Here is a 20,471-nt window from a genome sequence, read left to right on the forward strand (position 1 = left end):
GAAGGAGAAAGGCGTGTTTCTCTCCTCTGTTCTTACCCATGCTGGTGCCTTTTGTCTACCTTTGTGACCACCTAGAGACATCCTAAGTGTTGAATGCACAAAAGAACTTCACACAGTGTGTCCTATAATTCTCAGGAACCCACTGTATTTTTTGTTTCCTGCAGCCACAGCCCTTAATAACACAACCCATTTTACTGTTAGCACCACATGCCTAGGCATCACTCAGACCCACCAGCTCAGAAGATTGCTTTGTGGCTGTTAACCTCAGCTAAGGCAGTGTTATCTCACAAGATCATACAGCAGTCACATAGAACAGGAGCTCAACAGCCCATCTGTGTAGATAGTTAATTGCCCCTACACAGAATGTGTGAGAGTGTAGGTACATTACCATTATTATCCTACTATGCCTTCTATTATCAAAAAACCGAGTGTTCAATCAAGAACACAGCATGCAAAACATTTATTTATTCTAACTGTGAGTCACAATGCAGAAAAAAAGCAAATACCAGCAATGACAGAAAGCAATTCACAAGATGTGTGTACACTCAGGAGCTTGTCTTTCCAAAAGGAAGTTATTTCTTATTTCTGCTTTAATAGGAAGATATGCTACTCTACTATATGCTAATAGTTACTTAAAATATTGTACTTGGTTAGAAAAAGATCATTTGTATGGCTTTCATTCTAACTTAAGTACTCTTCCAAATCAAAATTTTAATAGCTTTGCCCCAGTGGGGCAATTCAGTCTACTGAGAACAGCTTCAGTGATAATGCACAGAATTTAAAGATTGTTTTCTGAAAACCAGTAGGAGGCAATCCAGTCTGCCTTAGGTGTTTGTCTCTATCTTCCATCTACTTCTCGACCAAGTTCAGCATCTGCTTTAATCCGTGAAAAACCTAAGGCCCAGGTGCAGGCAATGACAGTAGAATTCCTAGGAAATACTAGGAAAGCAGCCCAACTGCTTTCCAATTGTGCAGTGGAAACAACGATATACCTCAGCTATTTGATCAGTAGACAAACAGGCCACCAAGTAGAACTTCCTTTACTATCAAAGGATTAATGAAGGTCCACACAGGACACCTGTAGCATTGCAGACATGAAAATATATAGTTGTGAGTTCATCAGAATTTATGACAATTAAAATTAAAGGTAATTTTGGAATTTGAAGGTCATCAACATACAGGTAAATTAAGCATTTCCCAAAGATGTGACAGAAGATAAAGAGAAAAGATGATGAAGAGAAAGAAGAGACAGAAGATGAAGAGAAAAATTGTAAAAAAATTATATATGTCTTGGATTTGGAATGTTTTAGTCTGGGCTTCTAAGCACGTAACCCCCCAATATGACAGCACTAGTAAAGCAGTTTTACATTAACTGCTTGCCATTTACATCAAATAAAGGAACACCCATTATGAAGCTAATCTTGAATCCCGTGGTTAAAGTTCAGTGAGCACATTTCAACTTTGGAGCAATCAACATATTATTGAATAGTAGGTAAACTATTCTACGGCCAACCCTGGAATAAATAACTTAAAGTGCTGATATCCAAATATTTCTGACCCCTTTCAGTGCACCAGTTCAAGGCCTGTGTTTGGAGGACAAGCAGGAGAAATATATTCATGCTATTGTCTGAACAGAAGGACACCAGATCACCAGAGGTGATGAAACGCCAGAAATTTCACACAGATGATGACAGTAAAGAAATGGTATGTCTGATGAATTAGCCACAAGTTCAGTGAGGTGCTTCTTGGATACCAAGCTTTTCCCCCCACTCCCTCAGCATTCAGTATGTAGCCAGACCAGTCAATAAACTGTTATATGGAATAGGAAAACTGGCAGCCTCTTTCCAACACAGAAACCCTGGTGTGGTCATTTTTTATCTAGATGTTATTTAACAGAAACTTCCCTAGACTAAATTTGTCCATACCAGAGCCTGTGAACTGCTATGCATTCAAAGAAAGGGTTAATCTCACAGAAGATAGCACATGATTGTGTCCAAACACCTTTACCTTGGGCTATTTTTAGGTGATAGACTGAGAAACATTCTCTTAAATTTTACTCCTAGAAAGACAACTTGTATACTGATTGTTTCTATTATCAGCTCTTCCTTGAGCACTCTTTATGCAAAATAAATGTTGAACTATGCAATAGAACAGAATCAAAGTCTGCCTCAATGTTAAATAATTTCTAACTAAGAATTCTTTTATTATGATTTACATATATTTTTAGAGATTTAAGACTTAACAGTGTCATCTCATATTTGAGTACAGTGCATACCCTGGATGTTTAGTTATGAAACTCTGATGTGTAATGCATAATCAAGGCCTTCCAAGTGAATAATGGCACAAAGGTTCATGAATATAATTAACCTCCTTTAAAAAAGGAGAGAAATTAGGATTATATACATATAAAAAAATGACTTCAGTCATTTAGTTACAGATTTACAGGGAAAATGAATACTTTAAAATAAAAGTTTAATCTTAATGTTGACAGTAGATAAAATTAAACAGGTGATTCATTTTTGCCTCATACATGTTTCTAACATCTATAAAATGTATGCACTCGAACTGGTCTATAAATCCAACCCATTCTTATAGCTCACACATAGCAATACTTGTTTCAGATTTTTACAACTACCTTCAGATAAGAGAACTATTGTCACAGCACCTACATTTCAGAGTCTATTCATGGCATTTCATAGTCAACAATATCTGAGTAGATTCTATTCTTTTGCATATAAAAGTCATAATCAGTATTGATTACTCCAGCCTTTATTTCCACTAGTATAGGACTATCATTCTTTTGAAGTACAGTCTAATAAGTTCCATGAGTTGAGGTATGCACACTCAATGCAATTTATATGATGTTTCCTCTACACTGAGCCTGAGCAATACAAAAAAACAAAAATATTGGAAAAAGTAGAAGGCACCTATTTTTTATGTTCCCAAAACTACATTTCTAAATGTTATAGTGCTTAACAATCTATATTTTAAAATTTGCATAAGACATCATTAACATTGTTTTTAGCAGTCCTAATTCAGGCCACTTATGTACATGTATTATTTTGGCACAGACTTCCATACAGAACTTTTTTTCTCCCAATCTTATGATATTTAATGAATTGTTCTTGAATAATTTGTGTGTTTATATTACCTTGACATATTACTATAGACAACTAAAGCCTTGAAGGCAAAAAATTATTTTCAAATGCCTCTACAGTTGTTAATAATAGAGTTTTTAATTAATAAGTCTACATTTTCATCACGTCATTTGAAGAAGGTAAAAGGTATTTCTCTATTTTATAGGTAGAAATATTGGGCACAGGCAATGGAGAAGAACCTGCTTTCAGAATTTTATCACATTACTTATCTATTAAATGCAATAAATAATAAATTAGACTGAGCTAAGTATGCTCAAGGAACAGCTGTCTATTTGTAGTTATGAATTTTTGGTCAAATAGTCCTAAAGTACAACAGCTGGGCAACCAGAAAACAAATAATTCAAGTAGTACAAGGCTTGGATGAAGTACCTTCTATTATCATGTAGAAAAGTCTGGGTAAATAGCCAAAATCAGACATAAAAGAGTGTCAGGAACTGATCTCTGACCTGCCAGTGGCATAGTCTGGCTATTTCACATTCACTTCCAGGTCCCCTCTGAACCCTTTGTGGAGGTCCTGTGACCAGAAGACATTTTTATTGTGGATGATTGGGTGGGAGTGTGTCAATTCAAAGTGTCTGAAATTATGTGAAGGTTGTGTGCCAAGAGATCAAATGAATGCTTTTATAAGGTGAAAGTGTGTTGTTATAGTAGATGGATGGCATGGAAATAACAACATGACTCTCAGATTACAGCACATGAGAGCAATCTTTATTCCTCTAAATCTTCTTTTCATACAGTACTTTGGTACAATGAATATGTTTGGTCATTCAGAGCTACACCTCCCTGTAAACATCTCTACCAGTAAACAAGTTAGAGAAACACCACCTGCTAATGGTTTTTCACCTCCCAAAGATTGTTTAGATTCCTCCTTAAGATTTTCCTAGGCTGGAAGGAAAGAGTTGCTTGCTTGTCTTTCACACAGACTCTAGCAGTGCCTGAAGCCTAAAATCTGACCACTGTCAGTACCCACACAAGTGAGGTTATGTACTGATTTAAATGGAGTATGGCATGAGGGCAGCCAAGCCTAGGAGCTAGAGCCTGATGGCATTGAGGATTACTCAGAGCAGAAGGGGCTACACCTGGGTCAGACATGCCCATGATGCCTCCCAGGAGTGCTCCCTAGCACACACACACAGTTTCAATGATGAAGCACTCAGTTGTTTTATCTACACTGCTCAGGTTAGGAGTCCAATCTCCATGAACACGTGGCATCTCTGAGCTCAGGCTCCTGAGGAAACCAGTTCCACTGTTCCATCAATCTCCTTGAGATTTTTTCTTTTCCCTAAAGTTATTATGAACTTCATAAACCAGATATTAACCAGAATTCATATCTGCTTTAGTTTGTAACATCATCTGTCACTCCCAAGTAAAGTTTGTCAGCACTGTAGCTATACTTCCAATAGTTGTAAGCAGCTGCTAGATCACTTTTGAGCCTCCTTTTTTGAGCCACTGTAAAGAGGCACAGATGCTGCAGCCTCTTTCCATAGGTGATGATGCCCTAGCCCATGTCATCTTGACAGCTGTTGGCTGAACCCCACCAGTTTGTCTACATCCCTTTTGACACAGGATGCAAGAAGAGGATTTGGAATTGGGGATAACTGTATGTGGAATGACATTTTTCAGTTGGCTGAGCTTGTCTTTTTCTAAGGCAGCCCAGTAAATTTGCATTATTTGCAAGGACTGCATCATGCAATTGTGCATGGATCTATTGCAGTGTGTGTCTACAATTTGGACTGGCCCCGTGTCAAGAAGAATTTTCTCAGAGAGTGCTAGTCTGAGTAGATTAACATAGGCAATTTACAATTTGATGTCACTTGGGAGATAATTCCAGATAAAAGGTGTCTATAAAATTGAACATTTCCCCACTGACAAGAAAAAAGAGAGTTTCTACGACTTTTGTTCTTATTGACATGACTCAGGAACAAAATTATTTTTAATAACATCTAGCAGCTTCTCTTATTTTCAAAGGGGAATATTGAGTTATTATATAGTTACTTCTAGCCATAGTTTATTTACTTCTACTCCCAACTGTATTTGTTCTGAGCATTTCTGAATTTCTGAGTTGTTCACAAGCCTGTTACTCTATTTGTCAGCCCTTTGGAAATTGTAGGCTTAAATTATGAGATTAAACAACATAGTTCTGAGTTTTAAATCCTACTACTCAATATTGTTTAGAATATGACATCAGATGTTGATTAAAAAATTCCCACTGATTACTCATTCTCCAGTATTCTTCTCTGGTGTTTGTCTGAGTGTTTATTACCAGTATATAAAAGCAACAGGTTGTTGTTTAGAAAGTATAAAGTATAGTAGAAAAGACTTAGCTTTTACTTTTCATTATTTTCACTATGTTAAAATAGGCTTTTTGCCTTTGTACCATCATAAAAAAAAAAAAGAAAAAGTATCTTTTTAGATTAAAACTCACTCTCACACTGTGCTTAATAGAACAATATATCTGTTTCTAGTACCATGAATACATTTTTATGTGTTATGCTGTTATGCATGAAAAATGCTATAACTTCAGACCAGAAAACAGTGCTTATCTCACTGTGTTTTATGTTATATAATTGATCCAAACACATAAGTACTGTGGTTTTTGTTGGTTTTGTTTTTCCACAGAAATAGACAAATGATTTAACTTTTTAATTAAACTTTAAAGGTTTTAATTAAATGCCTAAATTGCAAAGAACTCTTTCAGAGTAAACTGTCGTTAAATTGTTGGATATGTATTTTCCTATTGCATCTGCTTTGACCTGGAAAGTAACAAAGACTAATAACTCACATTCTCACTTCTTAATTGGTACAATTAACACTACTTTTATTATCCAGGCCGACAAGCAGTGATTGTGCAAGTGCTGCAGGTAAAAAAGAAACTGAGGTTTTTAAACCAAATTCTGTCACTAATGAATTTTAAATGCTTTTAAAGTAACATTTTACCAGAATAACTTAATTTTCTTACTTCTCACACTTTTGTTGTACTATTTTTCCAATGCATTTCCAAGGGAAAAAATGTGGTCCAGCAGATAAAGCACAACTTAAAGTCAGATGGAAAGACTACTGGGTTTGTTAAGTTTAGGTGATATCGAGTAAGGAGCTTTCAGTCTTTATGTTTTGGACATTTCTGTACCTGCTATATAAGGATAGAATAAATCAATTCTGTAGAACTCAAATAATCAATAATCAAATATCAAAGATAACCACCCAATTTCTGCTCTGTTTTGAATCTCGGCTATGAAGGACACTTTCTTTTCAAGGAATATAAATTTTCTTTTTGTTCCTTATGATGTTCCTCTATGCTGCAGACTGCCAGAGCTCTGTTAAAAGTGCTGATTGGCATAAGCTCTATGCCATGGTTCGGATGCCAGTCCCCCAGAGAGGGATTGGGCTGATGGCGGTGGCAAGGGAAGCAATAGCAGGGTTACTCCCTGAAGGAGAGCCAAGGGTCAGGGCTGTGCTCTCAGTGCTCTCTGTGAGCAGTACACAGTCCCACGAGACCTGAGCAGGGGCATGTGGTGATAATAAGAGGTTTCTTCACCAATGCCATGCTCTTCAGACATGATCAAGAGTAAATATGGTCTGGGGTTCATCTGAAAAGTCCAAGCATACAAAGCAGCAGAATGGGCTGCTGGGCAGAAGGACAAGGCTGTGACACTTGACAAAGCTCCCAAGAGCAAAAAGGGCTGCAGACAGACTGTGCCACAGGACTGAGGCCTGTGCAGGGCACTGGGCTGCTCCCAGCACCAGGCTAAGGCCCCTCCCAAAGAGCAGCCATGCTCTCTGAGGACACACTGCATCCTCACTTTGTAGTTTGTAAAAAAAGTAATCCCATTCTTTCCAAAAGTCTTCCATCATAAACATCTTCTGCAGGGGTGCCCAAGTAAAAGCAGGACGTCAGGAAAACTGAGGAATGTATCTAAATTCTCTTCTAACTCGTTAAAGGCCTGACAATGTTGACTGGGCATACTCCTTAGCTACCAGAGATAGATTTAAGCCAATGCTGTAAAATCTTGCATCTAGCAGAAGCCTGTTCATCACTGGATGTCTGAATCAATCATTGAGGTTCCCTTTCTATTTTAAGCAATCTCTTCCTTTTAAAGAAGTGGAAAATATGGCGATCCTTTAGACACATAAAATACAGTATGAATAAAGACATGCTAATTAATGCAAATAAACTTGTATTGCTTCCTTTACATGCAACAAAGTGTGGCTATAAAGCTAAAAGGGATTTGGTCAATTTTTTTTATGTACAGCATCTGATATAAGATAAACTTTCTTTGCTTCAAGTACATCCTTGAGGAAGCTGTCAGGAGTAGTTACTTGTCAGATTAACAGCAAAGCAAAAGAATTTTTTACAGTTTCTTATTCTCTTTCTCTGCCATTCATCTATGGAGACTTAAAATTTCTGTCTTTCATCCCCAAATACAAAATGTCAGCTAAGGATAAAAGATGTCAACTTGGTACAGGTCTTAATTCATATTTATTAATGAATTGAACCAAATGAAGTTATTGAACCAAAACTTGTCATTAAATCATGGTATCACCTAAAATCCTTGAAAAATAATAAATCCTAAAATTCAAGCTTCTGTTACTGCAGCAAAATAATTACCATACATCTCTTATCACACTCTCAAGTTTGCATTTTTATTGTGATAACAGCCACTTTATGATATTCTACTATTCATTTGAAAAATAAGAGAAGAAAAGCTCATTATAAAGTAAAATAAAATCATTCAGATGAGGTAAAAGTAAATCCAAGATCTTAGCTTTTTATCCTAGTATTTTAGGAGTGATTGGTATTTCCCTAACAATTTGACGTTACATTTAGTCTCCTGAATCATAAAAAGGGAGAAGAGAACACGGCATGTTTTCAAGCTATGTAAAATCAAAACAGATAATGAACATTTACACTTCACCAGTATTTACTTCTTGATGAAGAATACCATTCTTTCAGACTTGAATTTATAGAATGAAACCCCACATTTTTACTCTAGCCTAGAAAATGGCAAGCCTTATATAATAACAGAACTATTTGAGCTTGAGTGACTGATCAGAAATAAAATTAGGGTTTCATGCAACTTTAATTTTATACTTGGGACTTGATTTACATAAAGTCTGATAAGGAAAGAATGTTAGCCATCATAATATGTCTGATAAATGGATTAAACTCAAGAAGTTAAAACATTTACTGAACAGGTATAAAACAACAGTCCATAATGCTTTGAGAAAAATACTGAGATAACTATTGCTTTTCCAAAGACGTTTCACAAAGTCATCCAATTATGAAAACATTAATTGCAGCAAATTAAAACATATTAAGGGAAAAATAAGAAACATAAAGGTATGATTTGTGGGAAGAAAAAATTTTGAAAGTAGTTTTTTAATGTGAAATTCTAATTATTGAATATATCCATTATTACATTTGAATTCACTCTCAGCAAGTTTGTGTGATGTGATCAACACACTGGAGGGAAAGATGCCATCCAGAGGGCTCTTGACAGACTTGAGAGATGGGTCTGTGTGAAACTCATGAAGTGCAGCAAGGCTGATAAGCCCAATCCATGGGTGGGGGCAATTCCCAATATCAGCACAGTGTGGAGAATGCAGGGGTTGAGTGCAGCCCTGCAGAGAAGGACTGGAGGGTTTTTGTGGATGAAAAAATGGACACAAGACAGCAATCTGTTCCTACAGTACCGCAATTCAACCAACCACAGCATGGGCTGCATCAAAAGAGATGTGACCAGCAGGTCACGGGAGGTGACTCTGCTCTGCTACTCTGCCCTCATAAGACCCCATCCAAGTGCTGCACTTGGCCTCCCATATAGGAAGGGCATGGATCTATTGGAGAGTGTACAGAGAAGGAACATGATGAACAGAGAACTAGAACACCTCTCCTATGAAGACAGGCTCAGAGAGTTGTTTTTGTCAGGCTGGAGAAGAGAAGGCTCCAGGGGAGACATTACTGTGACCTTTCTGTACCCAAAGGGACTACAAGAGAGTCGGAAGGAGATTTTTTTACCAAGGCCAGAAGCAACAAGATAATGCCACTGAAGGCAGTGGTTTTAACTGAAAGAGGATAGTTTAAATTGGACCTAAAGATTCATTAGGCACTGGGACAGGTTGCCCAGAGAATTTGTGGCTTCCTCATCCCTGGAAGCATTCAAGGCCAGGTTGGATGGGACTCTGAACATTGTCATTTAGTGAAAAATGTCCCTGTCCACAGTGGGAGAGGGTTGGAACTAGATGATATTTAAATGTCTGTTTCAACCCAAACTACTGTATAAGTCTCTATGAAGAAAATAAAATACTAAAAAATAATGCCAAAAGAACATTCAGATTCAACCCCAGAATATTGGTAAACACATATTAGGAATAACCACTTTCTAATCAGCTGTTTTCTGTTGTCCAAGTAGATGTCTGGAAAGTACTGAAAACACTGTGTTTTGTTAAACCAATGAATTGTGGCATGTTTAAAAATAAAAATCTCTGATGTTAATAAAGAAACTGCTAATTCCAGAAGGTGATAAGGATAACAAAAATAGCAAAAGACAAGATCTTCCAAGCCTACCAATTTGATGGAATTCAGATTTAGACATCCAATGATGTCACTACTGGAAATCAGCAAGACTTCCTGGAAGAAAGGACTCACGTAACAAAATTGGTTTCATTCATAGATGTGACTACAAGGGTGATTCATAAATCTGGTTTTATAGAACATGACAGACATTTAGAAAGTATTTGACTTAGTATACACTATCCTGATTAAAATTTAAAAAAAAAAATCACAATATTTACAGCATTGACAAACACAGTGTTACTAAAACACAGATTATATATATATATAAAAGATTATATATATACATAAATGTTATGCTTCAAAACCTATTTGAAATGATAATTGAAAGGGGATGGAGAATTTTTTGGTAGGACACAAGATGGATTGTGTTTACGTAAATTCTATAAAATATTTTCAGCAATCATTTTGAAATAAATCACCCTCACCTACATAACGAGGTAGCACACAGTTTGCTGAAATTATAATGATGAGGCCATGCACTCACACATCTATGTGCAATCAGTAACTACTCAAAAGAGATATCAGTTCTCAAGGCCAAACAAAATCACGAGTGCCATTTACCCATAGTATAAATTCAGCTCCAACTCAGAATGTGGAAACAGGCTTCCAAAAGAGTGGAGACCAGATTTAGGCGGAGAAGAGCTGGGATACACCTCAGCAGGTAACTCAGGCAGGATCTTGAGGCAGCTGTTTACACCTACCTTTTTTTTCCCTGGATTACCCCTCTAAGCCCCACATCTGTTCTCCAGAAATTTCTCTGCATCATGTAAAGATTTTTGTTCTTCTGGGATTAAAAAAAAAACCAAACCACAAAATAAAAAAAACCCCAATCACTTAGAAGCACAACCCATTTGCTAATAAATTTCTTTTAAAAAAATACCAGTTTTGATTCAGCTTAAGTAAGTCTGAAAAAAGGAAGCTGGTGGAAACAGTTTGCAACTTTTCTAGGAATATTGTCTCTTTAACTATTACTACTCTTTTTTCCTAATGGAGGAAAGAGAGATTCAAAAGACCAGTCCTATTCAGAAGGCAGTCAGTTTGACTTTTTATAGTTTCTTCATGGATTTTGTTAATCATTCTATACACACAAGAAGCGAGAAAGAGGACTATAGTTACAAATTATATAATCTTAGAATAGTGAATATATTCAGATTTTTGAAAACAATGGTTTTTAAGCCAGTCAAAGAGCATGTTTACTTCAAATACAAGGAAACACATACCTGCAAACAGGTCTGGCATAAACTGGCATTATTCCTGGAACACGTAAATCTAAAGTATGTGGCAAAGCTATTTGGCTAATCTGGTGCTTATGCCATTAGAACTGACCCTGAAGGAATATCTAAACCACTGTTTAAAGGTTGTTTGAAAGCTGTAATATTTGGAAAAAAAGTGATTGTTATCTAATTAAATACAGGAAAAACATGCTAACCAAGCCTGACTTTGGGTAAACTGCTCATTCTGATTGGTATTAAAAAGGCAGGAAATAAATATTTTCTGCAAAGGATAAATTAATTTTTAGAGTTCAGAAGCTGGTAGGCTGCTAGGGAAAATGGTAGAGAGTTTAATAAGGGAAAAAGGAAAGTGATTCATTCTATAGATTTATTCTATAAAGACTATCTTTGTGTTGTAGGGAATTGGACCATAATATTTGAATTCCCCTATAATGCAATCATGATCCTTTAGGTTCCTGCTGTGAGTGTTTTGAAATGTTACCCTTGACAATGCTAATAAAAAGGTCAGTTCTATTTCTGCATTGTTGTGCCTCTGTGCACTGCAGGTATTTTCATTGTGAGAGTAAATATCTCGGTAGTAATCTTTGCATGGGTTCTGATTCCTTTAACCTTTAATGAAACATGACTGTAGATTGAGAACAATGATTTGCTCTTTACAGATTTTGCTAACTTAATTAAAATAACAGACTGAATCTGGACTATGTTGTGAATAATATTAGGTCCAGCCAAGCTACCATGAAATCATTCCATTCACTAGGACACAAACCACAAAATAATTAGGTAGTAGCATAATGGCAAAATTTAAAGGAGGAAGATCAGATACTGAACAATGAATTTGCTGATTTATTGCATTTCAGGATATTTACATTAATCAGGGCCAAATCAGACCTCAGTAATATTGAAGATCCTCAATCTTGTCTCTGAATATTATAGTGTTAAATGTGATAGAACTGTTTCTTCAACCATACAGCAGCCAGCATATTCATAGCAAGACAAGTTTTAGGAAGTCATTCTGTCTGTAGGCTATGCTCAGACATATCTAAGGCTTATCTGCCTTTGAGGAAGGAGATAATTTTGAAAGGAAAAAGATTTTGAAGGCTTATTTTCTGCAGATCAAATAGGTTTGTTGGCAGTAATTAGTAGAGTTCTTTAATTACAAGTATTAGCTAGTTGGAGATTTTGCATGAATTATTCCCATTTCACCTACAATTAATATTTTTCTCTTAAAAAACCAATTATGTAAACTAAATCTATATTTTTGTTAGTGGTAATTAGAGTTCCATCCAAGAAACCCAACTATTGGAGACTACTGTCCTATGTCTTGGCAATTTAGTTGTTAAAATTTGTTTTTTCAGTGGTATCAGAGTCTGCTGAACAGAAAAAAAGGATTCAGGTCAGTCCAGTACTTAAGCAAAGCTTTCAAACTCTGTAAACAAAACTTTCAAGCTGTGTCCCTGATGAGGACTTTCAAGGAACTCTGATGAGAACTGTCTTTCTAATTTGTCTTGTCATGAGGACTGGCGCTGTAACCTCAGACTTGAATTCTTGACATCCAGTAAGGATCAAGTAGAAACACAAAATACAGTACAGAGAATCTTTTCAACAGTCTTCCAGAATGGGTAGATTTGAGAAGCCAACCTAGAAGCAGCACATTTGCCACACATCAAGTTATGGTTCCTCACTCCACACTGTCCTACCTTTTTGTAAGCAAGAACATTTGATTGGAAAGCACACACTATTATTCTTTCCAAATTTAAATACAATCCACTTTCACATCTCTAGATAATTCTCTAGACAATTAAGTCTTCAAGACAGTTATGCACATTAGACATTGCAAATGTTAGTAAGGTTCAGCTGGCTACTTCAGCAAGTAATTAGCATACTTAATATTATTCAAAATAGAATTATGATAACAAACCACAAATGGATTAAAATGGTAAACATCCTAAGTCAACATCACTCAGAATGTATATACTTATTCATGGTGTCTTTTCTAGCACACAGTTAAATTAATCATGTCAGTAGATGCCCCTAGATCAGAAGTGATTAACCCATCTAATTGCTGCAGATAGCAAAGCTTTTCAGGAAGGATATAATTTATTATAAAATAGACGGAGCGCAAGTCCCTGCTCTCTTCCCCACAAGTTCCTGTACTTTTATCTCTTTTTGTTTGTGTTCAACTGCAAATGCTACATGATTAGTCTTTTTTAGTTATATTTCTTCTTAAAAAATTGTTATATAGGTAATGCTTATTTCCATTCTCCACACAATCAGATCATTAACCTAAAACAACAAACAGGAAGATCAGTGCAATGGGTACTTTTCAAAATAACTTAAACTAACAGAAACCATTAAAAGTTTATAATGAAATAAATAAAATGCCAAAACTAGCTATCTACCATTTTATGATCTTACTTACTTTGAAGGGCTTTTATAAGTGCTCTCCTTATTGATTCATTTGTCTGCAAGAACAGAGCAATAAAACTACCTAGCTAGTATGAACATTTTAGCACCACAAAATATAAACCTATGTATCTCATAAGGACTCAGCCTTGTAAAATGTTGACATTTTCATTTCTGTTTCACCATTTGGGTTGTCTAATCTGAAACAGGACCAAGTAAAATGGAAAATACTTGTAAAATGGGTTTTCTAAAATGCTGATCAAGACGAAAAAGTCTTTATCGAACTCACATTTTACATTATTCTCAAACTGTCAGGGTATGATTTTGCTCCCCTTCAGATATTATGAAAAACTGGTAAATCAAATAAAATTAATGAATTTAAGATGCACACTTCCATTCTAGGCTCCTTTTTCCTGCAGCTCAAATCAGGACCTGATTATTTGAGGTTTCCAGTGCAATGTGAGGAATTAAAGAAGCAGGATTGTTACTGGAAGGAGTGTGAGCCTTGTGTTGAATCAGGTGACAGATACATGAGCTTGCATCTTATTCTACAAATCCAAATATCTCATATGTTAAATAGAGGCCTGTTTCAGGTTACATACGGATCCAGCAGGCAAAGTGGGATATTAAAGTTGCACAAAATGTGATCTTTTCTATTTAGCGTACATAACAAAATGTTATCTATAAATACACTGTGGTGGTGGGTTTTTTTTAAGTTACTGTTAAGTTATTCTCCTGATGGTTTGTTCCTGTTTGTTCCTGTTACCCCCTGAAATGTTTGGTTTTAACCCAGGTTTTCCCCTCCCCTCTCCAGTTGTCATTCACCCCCCACCCACATGTTACATTATTCTCCTAATGTCAATCTTCCCTAAATCCCTACCTCTTGTTCCAGAGAAATCCCTGTCAATCCTAAACTCAACCCTGGAATTCCCCTTTTCCTCAGGGTCCCGTTGGCCCATGTGATCTTTTCCACTCCCCTTGCCTTCACTATGGGCTGTCATACTTTGAGTCCCTCCCCACTCCCCTCCCCGTTGTGTCCCTGGATGGCTGGAAATCTGTAACCTCCCCATGTTACTCCCCCTTTAAAAGGGGGTGGGAGCTAGCCCTTGCACCAATATACATTGGTGATACATGAAATCAAAGGGAAAATGTAAGCCCTGGTTACCAAGGCCATGGGGAAGGCCGAGGCACTCAATGACTTTTTCGCCCTAATGTCCATCAGCAAGTATTGCAGCCACACTGCCCGGGTTGCAGAAGGCAAAGGCAGGCACTGGGAGAGTCGAGAATCACCTGATATAGAAGAGCAGGGCTGAGAACATCTAAGGAACCTGAAGGTGCACACGCTCATGGCACATGCTGAGATGCATCTGCAGGTCTTGAGATAACTGTCAGAGAAAGTGGCCAAGCCACTTTCAATCACACTTGAGAAGTCACGGCACTTTAGCGAAGTTCCCACTAACTGTTAAAGGGGAAACGTAACTGCTGTTTTTGAAAAGGGAAGAAAACAAAAGACTCAGGGAATTACGGGCCAGTCAGTCTCACCATGGTTCCCAGCAAGGTCATGGAGTATCCTGGAAACTATTTAAAGGCACATGGAAAATAAGGTGGTTTGGTGACAGCCAACATGACTTCTCTGTGGGCATATTGTGTCTGAGAAATCTGTTGTCCTTTTACAATGGGGTTACAGCATCCAGTTGTGGATGAGGGAAGAGCAAGTGATCTCCTCCAGATGAACTCAAGCTGACAGCCCACAAAGCCAACCATATCCTGGGCATCAAAAGCAACATGGCCAGCAGGTCAAGGGCAGGGATTCTCCGAAGAAGGGTCGCATTACAGCTCACATGAAGGAAAAAAAAATGATAAAGGAAGTTACAGAAATGCAACAAGGTATTCCTTAACAATAATTCATAGCAAGCAATGTACTCTTCTTGGCAACTGTTGCTGAGTGGAATGCCAGGGCTCTAAAATGCTCTTTATTAAGGTGTAACAAACTGTGAAAGTCAATTTTAGGAACAGCAACTGTAACTGCAACAATACAATGTTGCTGCTAAAAGAATTGGATGAATGTGAATGCTGTAATAAGTACATGTCAGTGGCTAGGAGCAGACAAAAAGCAATTTAAGAATAAAAACAATCATAAAATATTCAAGGAGGCCAGAGCATTAGCACTGAAAGCAAGTAGCATTAATTATGACTTCTAAAGCAGAAAAAATTGCTGATAGACCAAACGTCAATTAATAGTAAATGCTCCGAGCCAGATTTTAAACACATTAGATGAAAATGGTAGTTGTATAAGGTTATATAGTAAGAGATGACACTAAATTGATATCAAAGGTTAATTTGACTATCGCCTACAAACTTTGAAAAAAATCCAAGAATATTAAGGCCAGCAATGGGTGACTTATCTATTTTGGCTGTAACATTCAATCATGTAGGGACATCAACATGGAAATAATATTAAATCTATAGAACATTAATAGTTGACATCAGTTTTGCTTAAAAAAATCCCAAAAATCAGACTCTGTGTCTTCAATTCAAATTTTATTTTTGCTACTGGAATGTAGATTTTAAAGCTGAAAATCTTCCAGAAGAATAAACAGTTGATTAAAAGCCTCTAAAACAAAATGCTTGAGAAAATCTGTGCATATAAATCGAAAAAATTAACAACTTTCCCAGACAATTTCCCCTCATTCAAAAATTCAAAGAAAACAATACATGAGAAGTTTGAAAACAGCTAAAACAAAATCCTCTTCTGTGATAAGTATTGGATAATACTGGAGTGTTGGAAATTTCAGGCAGAGTGACTTGAACAGCATTAATAACCACAAAGGTCATTCAAGGACATTATAGTTTTCCTTCTGCCCATGTTACTTCTGCTGTTCTGAGGGAAAAAAAAAATGTATGTTGTTCTGCAATTAGTTAATAGCATAAGCAGATATTTCTCCTTGCAGCTCATTAAGTTCACCATGACTTTAACTTTTTCAGCGTTGCTAATCCAGAATTTAGTGTGAATTGATTTTTTAGTTAGCGGGAGTTTGCTAAACTAAGGGGAGTCATTATCTCCTTCCCCTTTTGTATCTATTAGAAAGTCAAGCTGTGCTTCTAAATAGAATGTGAACTACACAGAAAGCATCAACATCATGCTCAAACAGTGACAGGTAATGTGGAAAGAGATCCATTCATTTTGACATCAAGGTTTAAATCTCAACTAGTCTTGTCAGGTTCCTTCTGTAGGCCACTGAAAGAAGCAGACGCTTCCAGAGGGTGATTGACACCACAGTGTTAAGTCACTTCTCTCTGCTCCCCCTAGACCACAGGAGACATTCTCTGAAAGCATCTATTAGTTTTCACTGACTTCAAAAGCAACTAGGGTGTCAAGTACAGACTTAAACATAATCTTTCACATATTTAAGGCTGGCTGAGGTATATCTCTGCACTGCTAGCACTAAAGCCCTCTAAATATTATGATTGGAATTGGCTGGATTAATGGGTATTTGAAGCTGTCTCAACACAAATACAGAAATCCAGATCAAGTCTAATTGAACAAAACCTTCAGACAGTACAGATTTAAAGTCTAAATATATTTTCAGCTTATGCCTTTTTATTTCATTTATTGTGTATTTTATCTTGAACATTATCAGTTCTTTTTTCTCGTAAATCCAAGTACAAGCATTGAAGACTACCATGTTTAAACATATCTTCTTGTCTTTGTAGTGGCGCTCTGTTTTCAGCTACATTTTAGCCTCATGCCTGCTAGAAAGTATCCAGCAAAATAATTAGTATTAGTTATGAAAGGTTTATTACTTCTCTATAAAGCATGCACAATTGTTTCATTTGGGTATGTTTTCTCGGACTCTATGTAGCATCATTACAATAGAGCAATTTCCTATGGGAGAAAACAAAAACAACTATCCAGTCCTATTTTTGGTATATAGAGCTTTTAGAAAGATTCCTTTTTAAAGATCAGTATCAAATATATTAAGAGTACTTCAGAAATGAAAAAGAAAAATAAATATTTCTTTATGTACCATACAGAGCATAAAGGCGAGAAAAAAGAAAGCATTCACTCTTTCCACATCAAATACTGAGAAACATTCGGACTATTTACCAGTGGCCTTGTTCTTGTCTTTGGGTTTATGCAGCACAATAGAGAACTCTATGCAGAATGTATCACAAGTTGATGAAATTTACTAGCAATTAGTAGAATGGAAAATAACAAAGCATTAATTGAGCCCTGACCTCTTGCTTCTGCATGAGTGAAACAATGGAGACAGAGAACATGATGTAAGTTATTTCTATACATTAAAGAAACACATCTTGTGCCCATGCAAATTTTGATTTTTTGATTCAGAGAATACAATTTAGAGGGAACTTCACAGTATTAGAAGGTCTGGTGAAAGGTTCTGATCATAGTACAAACTTTGATGACAGATAGATAGATAGATAGATAGATAGATAGATAGATAGATAGATAGACAGAGTGTATGTGTTTTTATTAGAGAAGAAACAGCCAATGGAATTTATTTCACAAATTGAAGTGCATCTTCACAGTGTTCAATGACACTCTTTCTGAAACAGGGAATGTTCATGGAACTGCTACTTTTGCATTCTAGTGCTTATTTACTAAATATCCCATTAACTCTAGATTATATGTTCGTACAAACTGTTTTTCATGAATTATCACAATTTCACTTCTGATGCTTGGCTTTTGAAGGGCAAAAAAGGACCTCCCACTGCTGCAATGTTAAAAGCCAGGAAGAAATGAAAATGCAATAAGCAGCTCTAAGTACATTTCCCCCCTGCATTTTAGCTGTTCCCTCTGACTTGTTCTTTCTCTTTTGCTTTTGAAATGTAAAATAATGTAATTACATTCATGTCACAGGAGCTATACCAGAATTGGTGATATATGATGTGTTTTACCAGCTCTGCAATACCAATTTATGAGCAGTCTTTAACTTTACAAATCACCCTGTATTTGAATAGATGATTTAAGAACACTTACTTAGGTTTATTTACCCAACAAATTGCTTGTGGACTTAATGAGGAATTCAAGCAGCTTCCCTAGGGTTTACTGTTGGAAACTTGTTTTCTGCTATTGTTCCTGAAACAGAGAAAAAGAAAAGTCTCTTGAAGTTCAGAGGTATCAACACATACATACTCAATTCCACGTGTAAGTTACCCAATAAAATATCCTTAGGGAGTGGTGCAGTGGCCTGACTGTTCCACCACTGCACAAGGAAGGAATGATCATGTACATGCAGGACCCCCACAGTCCTCAGGCCAGTGCTGCACAGAATTGGGCTGCAGGACAAACAACACAGGAGCCTGTGGCAGCTCCTACTTCTGGTACTTCTGATACTCCTACTTCATACTGGCAGTTCCACTCCCTGACTGGCCTTGCCTTCATCCAACCGTGCAGCTGCAAGCCCCACACAAACATCTCTCCTGTCTGAATGCAGACATTATGACTAGAGCTCTTTCCATGTAAGAAAACAAGGAATAGCTCAAAAGATCCAGAGGGGAGGGTGTGTTCTATGCATGGGGTCTGTACAGTGTGCTGCACAGGGGCTGAAGAGCCATTCAGTACTACACCACCAAAAGAGTTGTAAAGATGACCTACACTCTTCTCTTCTTGCAATGCTGACTCTGAGAAATACCTTTTCTTGTTGATATCTTACACAGCATCCGTGGCTTTCTTATTGGGGCTATCATGGGCTGGCAAGCATCTCCAGGTACAAACCATTTATCTTGACTTGAAGATATACTTCCTCATCTCCATATGAGAAACTTACTTTGCTAGTGCAAATGTTAAAATTAATACAGATGCCTCATTTGCTAATTAAATGTCCATTGTAAAAATTCACCTTGAAATAAATGAAAATTGCATTAAATTGAGGGGATCAAGACCAGAACTGAACACAAATTTTCTTGTCTGTATTTTAAGAATTAAATAAAGTAATAGGTAAGAGTAAGACCCAGAACCAAGAGAAATAAAGATGGCATACCTAGTCCTCCTATAATTCCAGTTTAACCCCAAGTTTATTTAAATCAGTGGACTCAAATACAAGTCTTCAAAGTTTTTCTTTACTTTGAATGAAAATAACACAAAAAAAGCATTCAAGTAAAGGACAACATATGACCTTCCTGATTATTGTCATGTGCAAATCCTGAAGGGAAGGCCTGTACACCCACATCCATAAATTTGAAAGCTACATCCATAAAATCAAAGAATTGCATTTTTCATCTTCAAAGGACCTAATTAGCATAATTAGTCCTAACTAGCATAATTAGTGAATGCAATAATTTATAGGAGGAACAAACACTTGTCATCCTCCCCTAGTTTGACAGGGAACAAGGGAGGAGCAATAAGACCCCCACAAAAAGTTTCTATTGCCAGTTTTACTTTGTAAGTTTTCAGCTCAATTTTGCTTGTTGAGACCTTTAAATAACAACAGAACACATTGAAAGTGGTCCACAGAAATGCTTCTAAACTTATTTTTGGTAGAGGCAGTGTGTCCTTTCTGTATCCTTTGGTAGAGGAATACACAATCTAGAGATCTGCTTTGTTTTTTCTTTTGCCTGTTTGCATAGTGTGTAGAGTATCCCTTAGCAGAAGAAAGACCTGCCATTAGTTTTACAATTGAAGCAAGGGATGTATTCCTGGTGAAGGAAAACCATTACAAAGCAAAGATCATGAAGGGGAGGGTGGAACAACTGAAGTAAGCCTCCTGCTGTCTCCTTTTCCTAACCTGCCCAGGGATACTTCTAGCTGAGGCTGGATGCACTTTAAGTGCAAAGAACCATGCAGAGGAAAGACAGGAAAGTTAATCTTTTCTGTTAAAAGGAGTAATACAATTGTAACTGGCTGCTTATACTGGCTCAGTGCCCAGCATGATTAATGATGCTTTCAAAACGGTTTTAGAGGACCACTTAAACTTGCTCTTATGAATTTCAAGTCTGTCAATTTTCCAGTGCTTGGCCTGTTTATTCGACTGCCCCATTGCTCAGAGCAAAGCATCAGGCTAAGACAGAGGAGTTTTCAATTCATTAGTTTATATGCTGTTAGATGGAAAATATTCTGCAAAAACTCATAGAGAAAGGGAA

The 20,471-nt window shown here is 36.7% G+C and overlaps 1 long non-coding RNA gene across 1 annotated transcript in view; it reads right to left on the bottom strand.

The window, feature by feature from the left end:
- Positions 1 to 20,471, bottom strand: part of LOC134549100 (uncharacterized) — a 49,856-nt gene that overhangs the window by 18,563 nt on the left and 10,822 nt on the right. Inside the window, exon 2 of the long non-coding RNA XR_010079996.1 lies at positions 18,370 to 18,468. This is a non-coding gene — a long non-coding RNA (uncharacterized LOC134549100). The remainder of the gene's footprint in view (positions 1 to 18,369; positions 18,469 to 20,471) is intronic.

The sequence above is a fragment of the Prinia subflava genome, chromosome 3 (assembly GCF_021018805.1).
Source record: "Prinia subflava isolate CZ2003 ecotype Zambia chromosome 3, Cam_Psub_1.2, whole genome shotgun sequence".
Lineage (NCBI taxonomy): Eukaryota > Metazoa > Chordata > Aves > Passeriformes > Cisticolidae > Prinia > Prinia subflava.